A 10,828-nucleotide genomic window follows, 5' to 3' on the forward strand; every position below is an offset into this window, starting at 1 on the left:
AAAACTAAATTATTATAGAGGAAAAAACACCAATTATATAAAAAACCTAATTATTATAAAGAAGAAAAAACTAATTATTATAAAGGAAGAAGGAAAAAGGCGGGAAAAACAAAAGAAAACAAAACTAACCCACAAGAAAATTAAAGAAAAGAACTAAATAATGATGAGTATAAATGAAAAGGAAAACACCAATACAGGAACAAACCAAGAAACTGAGAGAAAAAAAGAAGAAAAGAAAGAAAAGAAAATGCCATAAATAGAAAAACGCAAGAATACGTGGAGAAAACGTCTGTTCATATATCCTTCCGACACACACACACACACACACACACACACACACACACACACACACGCACACATCCGCCGGACAAAGTGTTACACAGCTCTTTGGGGAATTAAGAATCCCTTTAAATCCCCCTGGAAAAGTTCAATGCTCTAACAAAGGATTTTAAGCTTTAAGGAAGGTAAAAGTAAAGTTGGTGGTCATAGCTGCGCCTAGCCTCGGTGCTCATCTCCGTCGCACTGACCCGTAAGCTTGTGGAGGGATGAACTCATTACCCCGAGGTGCAGGGCCAGTGTGACATTTGGGATACCACAGTTTACTCTCCCCAGGTTTTCCCGCGTATTTATCTAGCATCGCGAGAGGGGGGGATGGATAGCGGGGTGAACTGCACGCCCAGGACGGGACTCGAACCCAGGAACGTGCATTCGTAGATAGGCACGCTTACCACTGCACCACGGAGGAGGCAACTACCACTCCTTTTATTTATTTATCTTTTTTTTATTTTTTTTTATTTTTTTATTTTTTTTACAGCAAGGGAGGAAGCTCAAGGGTAAAATAACAGGAAGAACATCAACATTTTTTTTACAGCAACTACTATCAATTCTACTACTTAACCAGTATTACTTATAAAACTACTACTACCACTGTCACCACCACTACCACCACCTCTACTATACCATCCTTTCCAAACTACTGCAGAAGAATGACTGCATTAATTAGTAGTCACAGGGCCTATCCATATCTCTTAGCACGCCAAGTAGTTTCAGATCCCCTTATGGACCAATGAGCCTTCTAGCAACACCTTCTGCCAAAACTTTGATTACGGCATCGATCAAGCGGACACCAGCGAGGGAGGGACGATCTGGGCTTTTGAAATGTATTATCGAACACAGTGGCGCGTATTCTTGGACGCTTTCGGCTCCCATAAATATTTCCAACGGTCACAAAGGAGATTAGTCGGGCTCGCATGAGTATTTTTCATATTGCGGTGCAGAAGCCTTGTCAAACCATCACTAGGCTCATAAAACTACCCATGGAAATACTAACACAACAACGTCTGCGAAAACCTTATCAAACGTCCTTCACATAGATGTCTGGTTTTCATGAGTATTATTTATATTCACAGTGCAGAAGCCTTGTCAAACCATCACTAGGCTCATAAAACTACCCATGGAAACACCAACAACAACCTCTGCGAAAACCTTATCAAACGTCCTTCACATAGATGTCTGGTTTTCATGAGTATTATTTATATTCACAGTGCAGAAGCCTTGTCAAACCATCACTAGGCTCATAAAACTACCCATGGAAATACTAACACAACAACCTCTGCGAAAACCTTATCAAACGTCCTTCACATAGATGTCTGGTTTTCATGAGTATTATTTATATTCACGGTGCAGAAGCCTTGTCAAATCATCACTAGGCTCATAAAACTACCCATGGAAATACTAATACAACAACGTCTGCGAAAATCTTATCAAACGTCCTTCACATAGATGTCTGGTTTTCATGAGTATTATTTATATTCACGGTGCAGAAGCCTTGTCAAACCATTACTAGGCTCATAAAACTACCCATGGAAATACTAATACAACAACGTCTGCGAAAATCTTATCAAACGTCCTTCACATAGATGTCTGGTTTTCATGAGTATTATTTATATTCACGGTGCAGAAGCCTTGTCAAACCATCACTAGGCTCATAAAACTACCCATGGAAATACTTACACAACAACCTCTGCGAAAACCTTATCAAACGTCCTTCACATAGATGTCTGGTTTTCATGAGTATTATTTATATTCACGGTGCAGAAGCCTTGTCAAACCATCACTAGGCTCATAAAACTACCCATGGAAATACTAACACAACAACCTCTGCGAAAACCTTATCAAACGTCCTTCACATAGATGTATGGCTTTCATGAGTATTATTTATATTCACGGTGCAGAAGCCTTGTCAAACCATCACTAGGCTCATAAAACTACCCATGGAAATACTAACACAACAACGTCTGCGAAAACCTTATCAAACGTCCTTCACATAGATGTCTGGTTTTCATGAGTATTATTTATATTCACGGTGCAGAAGCCTTGTCAAACCATCACTAGGCTCAAAAACTACCCATGGAAATACTAATACAACAACCTCTGCGAAAACCTTATCAAACGTCCTTCACATAGATGTCTGGTTTTCATGAGCATTATTCACATTCACAGTGCAGAAGACTTGTCAAACCATTACTAGGCTTATAAAACTACCCATAGAAATACTAACACAACAACCTCTATGAAAGACGTATCAAATGTCGGTATGAAAGCCCCTAAATGTTTGAGAATAAGGAAAAGAGATATGTTGACCTTTTTTCACATATTAGTTGGGTTATCAAGACTTATTTTTCCCATTCACGGTGCAGAAGCCTCGCCAAACCATTACTAGGCTCATAAAACTACCCCATGGAATTACTAACACAACAACCAATACGAAACCTTGATCAAATGTGGGTGTCTAGGCCCGGAAAGTTTGAGAGTAAGGGATACAGACCTATACAGACCTTCTTTCAGACCAACCTAACCACCCCCACCACCACCACACAACATGCTCAGCGCGGACACACACACTATATTACAAGAGCCTAATGGCCTACACAGACTTAGTGATGGAAAAAATGAGGTAAAAAATAGTGTTGCGAGAAATGACGTAGTTACGGCTTTCAAGGAGCTAGAGACAGATAGATAAATAGATAGAGACAGAGAAAAAAAAATATAGATATATAGATAAAGAGAGAGAGAGAGAGAGAGAGAGAGAGAGAGAGAGAGAGAGAGAGAGAGAGAGAGAGAGAGAGAATCGGAAATGGCAGTCGCAATGGTTTTTGTGTTTGACTTCCTTTTTTTCTGGAGTTTGTGACTCATTCTCTCTCTCTCTCTCTCTCTCTCTCTCTCTCTCTCTCTCTCTCTGTTCTGTGTTCCTTTCAATATCCCTCCGTTAGACTATCACACACACACACACACACACACACACACACACTCCCCCTCCCCCCTAACCCCCCCTCCCCCCTCCACCAAGACAAGGAACTAGAGACGACACCACCACGACACCATTCATCACGCCCCTTTGATCACGGGCGGGAATCGAACCCTCGCCTCGCCCACCGCGCCCTGAAGGTTACACAAACACGCGCCCGGCCACCGCCTCGCCAGCCTGAGTTCCGGTGGGGCGAGGGTGACGATCCCTATAAGAGGCGACAGGGCGAGGCGGGGCAGGCCAGTGGAGGGGACAGCGCGGCCATCAGCGCAAGCGACACATTACGACCTTCAGGAGCGGACGAGAACCGAGTGACTTGAGGTGAGGTTATGAAATGCGAGTGTGTGTTGTTGCTACTACTACTACTACTTCTACTACGGCTTCTACTACATACTAAGACATAATAACCATGACTTGAGGTGAGGTTATGAAATGCGAGTGTGTGTTGTTGCTATTACTACTACTACTACTACTTCTACTACGGCTTCTACTACATACTAAGACATAATAACCATGACTTGAGGTGAGGTTATGAAATGCGAGTGTGTGTTGTTGTCACTACTACTACTACTACTACTACCACTACGGTTTCTACTACATACTAAGACATAATAACCATGATAACTATATATCCAAACACATTACCTCCAGGAGTGCCCAAGAAATGAGTGTTTTGAAGTGAGGTTATGAAATGTGAGTGTGCGTGTGTGTGTAGTCATCCTCCTCCTCCACCTCCTCCTACGTTTCCTATTGTTGTTATTACATGGGACGAAGCAGGCAGAAAGGGAGGTAGAGAGAGAGGGAAGGTAGAGAGGGAGGAGTGTGGACAATATAAGCTTGCCTAGTCAGTACCCACGAAACACCTGAGACGCCGAGAGAGAGAAAATGAGAATGAAAACAATGACTGAAGGAGAAACAGGATAAGATAATATAGATGATGGAAATGGAGGGACAGAGAGGTAGAATAGGGTAATGAATGCCTACTACTACTACTACTACTACTACCACTACTACTGCTTCTATACTACTACATACTAAAGCTCTAATGACCACAATAACTAATACATTAAAACAATACTTCCCCGCCATTACCGCTGCGTGTCACACTAGTGGAGTTATGCAAGGAGAGGCTATTAAGGGTAAGCATTGCGATTAAAAATAATGACATACTTTTTGGGAAGCGGGAATTAGTTTTCAAAAAGGATATTGTTCACGTAATTAATTTTGCAGAGAGGGGGGAAAGGGGGAAGGGGGGAGTGGAGAGAGAGAGAGAGAGAGAGAGAGAGAGAGAGAGAGAGAGAGAGAGAGAGAGAGAGAGAGAGAGAGAGAGAGAGAGAGAGATGAATAATTAAAATACAAAGAAACAGAAGCAGGAGGAGGAGGAGGAGGAGGAGGAGGAGGAGGAGGAAGACTAAGAGAGGAGAGGGGTTAAGAGGGGAGGGGGTAATGATGTTGTGACCAGATGTTCTCTCCTCCTCTGCCATCCACACCCAACACAGTGCCCAACGGTGCCTTGGTGTTACTGGGGTGGCACTGGTGGTGGTGGTGGTGGTGGTGGTGGTAGTGCTTTCGTGTTTCTGCTTGTTTACTTTTGAGTTTAGCATGTTTTTGAGGACCCCCCCCCCACCCCCCCACCTTCACACACACACACACACACACACACACACGGATCTCCATAGTGCACTGGTTAACATGCTCGCCACAAAAACAAGAGGTCCCGGGTTCGGTTCCTACCACTATTTTCAAGGTCTTAAAACTGCCCCCCAAAAGGCCCACAACTCCTACGAAAGAAATGTTAAATGTGTGTGTGTGTGTGTGTGTGTGTGTGTGTGTGTGTGTGTGTGTGTGTGTGTGTGTGTGTGTGTGTGTGCTTGGACGCTGAGATGGTTTAAGAATGTCACCCTTAACATCAGTCGGGATCGACACACACACACACACACACACACACACACACACACACACGTCATACATTGGTTTGGGTCCAGATTATAATCTTACATGTGTGTGTGTGTGTGTGTGTGTGTGTGAGAGAGAGAGAGAGAGAGAGAGAGAGAGAGAGAGAGAGAGAGAGAGAGAGAGCAACGTAATAATAATAATAATAATAATAATAATAATAATAATAATAATAATAATAATAATAATAATAATAATAATAATAATAATAATAATAATAATAATAATAATAATAATAATAATAATAATAATAATCCTTACCATTATTATTGTCATCATCATCATCATTATCATCACTCTAATTACACTAAAAACGCCCCCCCAAAAAAATAGAGGAGAAGGAGGAGGAGGAAGAGGAAGAAGAGGAGGAGGAGAAGGAGGAGGAGGAGGAAGCGCATGTCCTGTGTTCCGTTTTCACTTCAAGAACAAGTAACCTCCTCCTCTTCCTCTTCCTCCTCCTCTTCCTCCTCCTCCTCCTCCTCTCTTTCCGTCCTTCCCTCTCGCTCTTCTCTTCCCTTTTCTCTCCCCATTATCCCTTCCTCCCATTCTTCCCTCCTTCCCTCCATTTCCTCTCTTCATTCTTTCCCTTCACAATTTCCTTTCCTCCTTTTCTTCTCTCCTCCTGTCCCTCCTTTTTTTCTTTTATTCTCTCACTTCCTCCCTCCCTCCCTCCCTCTCATTCCTTCTCTTTCTCTTTTTTTTTTTTCCCCAGACAAAGGAAAATGAGAGGAGGAAGAGGAGGAGGAGGAGGAGGAGGAGGAGGAGGAGGCTTTGTTAATTATATGCATGTTTCTTCTTTCATTCTGTTTATTATTTTTTACCAGTCTCTCTCTCTCTCTCTCTCTCTCTCTCTCTCTCTCTCTCTCTCTCTCTCTCTCTCTCTCTCTCTATGTATGTGTGTGTGTGTGTGTGTGTGTGTGTGAGAGAGAGAGAGAGAGAGAGAGAGAGAGAGAGAGAGAGAGAGAGAGAGAGAGAGAGAATCACTAATGTAAACACACAAACATGATTCCTCAAAATTGGGATGCGCAAACAGGGTAACGAACACACGAACAAACACACGCGAACGCAAAGCAGGGTCTCTCTCTCTCTCTCTCTCTCACACACACACACACACACACACACACGCATAACAGTTTAATTTTATGAGTGTTTCCGGGCATGAGTCAGTGTGTGTGTGTGTGTGTGTGTGTGTGTGTGTGTGTGTGTGTGTGTGTCATAATTTCCGGTAATTCGTAAAAAAAAGTAATCTATATAATCGTTCGTATATTTTTAGAACAAACGGATTCAAAGGTAAGTATTGACAACACGCCCCGAGGTAAACCAACCAACAAACAAACACACTAACAAACAAAAACAAACAAAAATAAGTGTCCGTTACAACAACAACAAAAAAAAATAGTGTCTTCGTTGTGTCATTCGTCGCCCCGTAAGAGAAAGTGAGTCATTCATTCGCTGTCTTCATTTGTTTATTTTTACGCCCAAGTGGAGGCGAACCGAAGCTTAGAACTAATGATGGAACTGTCCGCTAAATGCACCTCTTAAAACATGAAGATAACGGACGGTGTGTGTGTGTGTGTGTGTGTGTGTGTGTGTGTGTGTGTGTGTGTGTGTGTGTACAGTACGGTGTGTGGTTAAGAGGAATTAAATTAGGAGATGGAAGGTGAAAGGAGAAGGGAATAAGAAGGAGGGAAGGAAACAGAAGCGAACGAAAAGGAAGGGAAGAGAAGGGAAGGGAAAGGAATGAAAGGGAAGAAAAGGGAAGAAAAGGAAGGGGAGGGAAGGGAATGGGCTCCACGAGACCCCGCTGAATAATTTTGATAACCATATCCTCCAATATTTGATAGGAGTTTCGTCCAGATTGTTTGGTTAGAATTTCCATGGTTAGTTTTATGAGCCTATAGTCTTCCAAATATGTCAAGGCCGGTCTGGCGTAGGCTACCGCGGGTCCATTTCTCCCCTCTGCTCTGCCACACAGTCCCAATACCGATTTATTTCTCTCATATGTTACCTATAGCTTACGTATGAGAGGAAGAGATAGGTGTTGGGGCTGTGTGGCAGAGCAGAGGGGAGGAAAGGACCCGCGGGAGCCTACGCCAGACCGGCCTCGACATATTTGGAAGACTATAGTGATAATTTGGCAAGGCTTCTGCACTATGAACGTGAAAAAACACTCACGAGAACCCAACTAATCTCCTTCGTGGCCTTTGGAAATAGGTGGTGTGAAAGCCGAAAGCCTCTGAGCATACGGGCCTCCTTATCCTCAAGCTTGTGCAGTTTATAAACCACTGTAGGAAAGGTTACTGTCCCCACTACCGCCTCAGAAAGTTAAGGCAATTCTCCCCGCGGGTATTATCCTCAAGTTAGGGTAATTTCTTCAACTCTTCTCGTTAAATAAGGTTACACATACGGAGACATTTCTGGAGAGGTGAAGGTTACGAGGAGACTTGATCGAGGTTTATAAATGGATGAAGGGCTTTATGAAGGGGGATGTTAATAGAGTTTTCATTGTAAAAGAGCCGGGTAGGGCACGTAGCAATGGGTTCAATTTCGAAAAATTCAGATTCAACAAAGACATAGGCACGAATTGCTTTACCGGTAGAGTTGTGGATGAGTGGAACAAGGAAAGTTGGAAAGTTTCGTTTAGTCGGCGCAACATCTGTAGTCATAAACCGGAGAGAGACAGAAGGGGAAGGAATTATAGAAGAAGAGAACAGATCCCAGGAGACGGGACACAACCCCCGATTAATACCTGACATCCATTCACTGCTGGGTGGACAGGGGCGTAGGGTATCGGAAAAGCCGCCCAAATTTTTCCACTCCGCCCGGGTGATGAATGGAACAAGCTTGGCAGTAATGTTGTGAGTGCCGATACCACAGATACATTCAAGAAGAGGTTGGATAAAGTCATGGATAGTGAGGTGAGGTGGGGTTAGGCTTCCAGGAGCTCATTATAAAGACCAATCGGCCTCTTGCAGACTCCTTACGTTCTTTTGTTCTTCACTTCACGCTGTCTTGTTATCTAGATCTTCCGTCGCACCAAACTGTCTCCTCGACCAACTCTTGCCCTGTGCGTCTCTTTTCCCACGTTTCGCCTCGTTGTTGCGTCGGTTGCTGTCCCCAATCTCCGTAACCTTGGCCCCTGAGTGAACTTGCCGCCTGCGTTGCTTGACCCTCTAACCGCTCTGCCCTTCCACCCCCCTTCTCCTCCTTTCTCTAACTCACCCTCTCTCTTTCTTTTTCCAACACCTCTTTCTTTTTCTCTCGTCTCTTTCTTTTTCCAACCCCTTTTCCCCTCTCCTGCCCTCTCTTTTTCCATACCCTCTCTCTCTCTCTCTCTCTCTCTCTCTCTCTCTCTCTCTCTCTCTCTCTCTCTTTACTTTTTCTCAGCCTATAATCAGTTCCTTTTTTCTTCCTTCATAATCTTCTTTCTTAGTCTTTTTTACCCTTTTCACCGTCCTTTCTATTTCTCTCTCTCTCTCTCTCTCTCTCTCTCTCTCTCTCTCTCTCTCTCTCTCTCTCTCTCTCTCTCTCCCCTTCCTTCCATTCCCCTGTACCTTTCACCTCATGCCTCGTTTCCTCTCCTTCCTTCTTCCTTCCTCTTATTTTCTCCCTTTCTCTTTTCCTTTCCTTCTTCCTATTCCTTCATTTTATCTTTCCTTCCCTCTCCCCTTCGTTCTTCATGCCTCCTTTCCACTCCTTCCTTCTTCCTTCTTCATATTTTCTTCCTTTCCCTTATCCTTTCCTTATTCCTATTCCTTCATTCCTTTCCTTCCCTCTCCCCTTCGTTCATCATGCCTCCTTTCCTCTCCTTCCTTCTTCCTTCCTCCCCCTTTTCTCCTCTCCTCTTCCTTCCCTCCTCTTCCTAACCCCTAGTGGCCGAGGTCGTGACTGGTGGTCGTGGGTTCGAGTCCCTGCATTAATTGGGCGGGGAGGCTGCGTTGCTCTATTAGCCAAGCACGAGAGTTCGTCTTGACCACTGCCGCCCTTTGTTCGCCCTTCACCAACCCTTTATTAGCATTTGTTTCCCTTTATCACCCTTTATTTACACTGTTTGCCCCTTCTCAGCCCCTTATTAGACCTTTATCGACCTTTTCTTAGCCTTTTATTAGCCCTTAGCCTTTTATCATCCCCTTCATAGCCTTTGTCAATCCATTTTCAGCACTTCTTAGCCAGCCCTTTATCAGCCCTTTCTTAGACCTTTTTTAAGCCCTTTCCTTACCCTTAATCAGCCCTTTCTTAGCCTTTTAGCAGCCCTTTCTTAGGCCTTAGCCCTTTACCACTACAATATCAGCCCTTTCTTAGTTTGCCCTTAATCAGCCCTTAGCCATTTATCAGCCTTGTATTAGCCCCTTATCACTCCATTATCACCCCTTTCTTACCAGTCCTTTCGACCCCTTCTTACCCTTTATCGACCCTTTATTTGCCCTTACTATTTTTTTTAATCCTTTGTTCTTCTTCTGTCAGCCCTTCGTTAGCCTTTTGTCGACCCTTTCTTAGCCCTTTTCCGCCCTTTACAAGCCCTTTCTTTGCTCTTTATTAGTCCTTTCCAAGCCCCTTATAACGCCTTTTAACAGCCCTTAGCCCTTTACCAGCCCTTTCTTAACCCTTCATCAACATTTGACAGCCTTTCTTAAACAAACACTTTATTAGCCTTTTATTAGCTCTTTTTTTCAGCCCTTTCTCAGCCCTTTATTTTGAACCGGACAGAGAGCAAAGGAGGAGGAGGAGGAGGAAAAGGAAGAGAAGGCGGGGAAGGAGGAGGAGGAAAAAAGTAAAGCTGGAGAGGAAGGAAAAAGGAAAAGGAAGGGAGTGGTAGAGATAACAATGGAGGAATGAAAATAGGAAAAAATGGAAGGAAAGTAGGAAAATGAGGAAAATAAGTAACCTTGAACAGAGCGATAGAAATATAAAGCGAATAAAGAGGAAAATGAGAAAGGAGGAAAATGAATCAGAAAAAAATGGAAAAGAAAGAAACTAAGAAGGAAGAAAAGAAATATGGGTGAGAGAGAGAGAGAGAGAGAGAGAGAGAGAGAGAGAGAGAGATTATAAAAGGTTAAAATTCTTCGGTCATCAGAGGTCATGTGTGTGTGTGTGTGTGTGTGTGTGTGTATGTGAAGAGGGTCAGGGCCGCGATACTACACGTGTCATTCTCTCTCTCTCTCTCTGTTTTCTTTGTGCTCTTCTCTCCTTCCTCCTTTGTCCTTTTTGTCCCTCGTGTGTGTGTTTGTGTGTGTGTGTGTGTGTGTGTGTGTGTGTGTGTGTGTGTGTGTGTGTGTGTGTGTGTGTTAGAGAAAGTAGTAAATTGGGAAAGGGAGTGGAAAAAGGAAAAGGAGGAGGAGGAGGAGGAGGAGGAGGAGGTAGAAGAAGAGGAGGAGGAGTTTCTTCCTTACACTAACGCACACAACAAGATCATGATTAACTCTCTCCTCCATTTCCTCCTCCTCCTCCTCCTTCTATTCTTTTATTCTCTTTCACTTTACGGGACATAAAATTTACGGACCGAAAATAAAATACAAGAAAAGAAAGAAAAAACAAAAACGAAAGGAGGAGGAGGAGGAGGAGGAGGAG

General features: G+C 43.5%; 1 protein-coding gene across 1 annotated transcript in view; it reads left to right on the plus strand.

Moving 5' to 3' along the window:
• Positions 1-3,484: 3,484 nt before the first annotated feature.
• The window catches only part of LOC127000516 (matrix metalloproteinase-17-like), a 24,141-nt gene continuing 16,797 nt past the window's right edge, over positions 3,485-10,828 (plus strand). The window contains exon 1 of the mRNA XM_050864251.1: positions 3,485-3,628. The gene's annotated coding sequence lies outside the window, so the exon portion shown is untranslated. The remainder of the gene's footprint in view (positions 3,629-10,828) is intronic.

This window comes from Eriocheir sinensis, chromosome 19, assembly GCF_024679095.1.
Source record: "Eriocheir sinensis breed Jianghai 21 chromosome 19, ASM2467909v1, whole genome shotgun sequence".
Lineage (NCBI taxonomy): Eukaryota > Metazoa > Arthropoda > Malacostraca > Decapoda > Varunidae > Eriocheir > Eriocheir sinensis.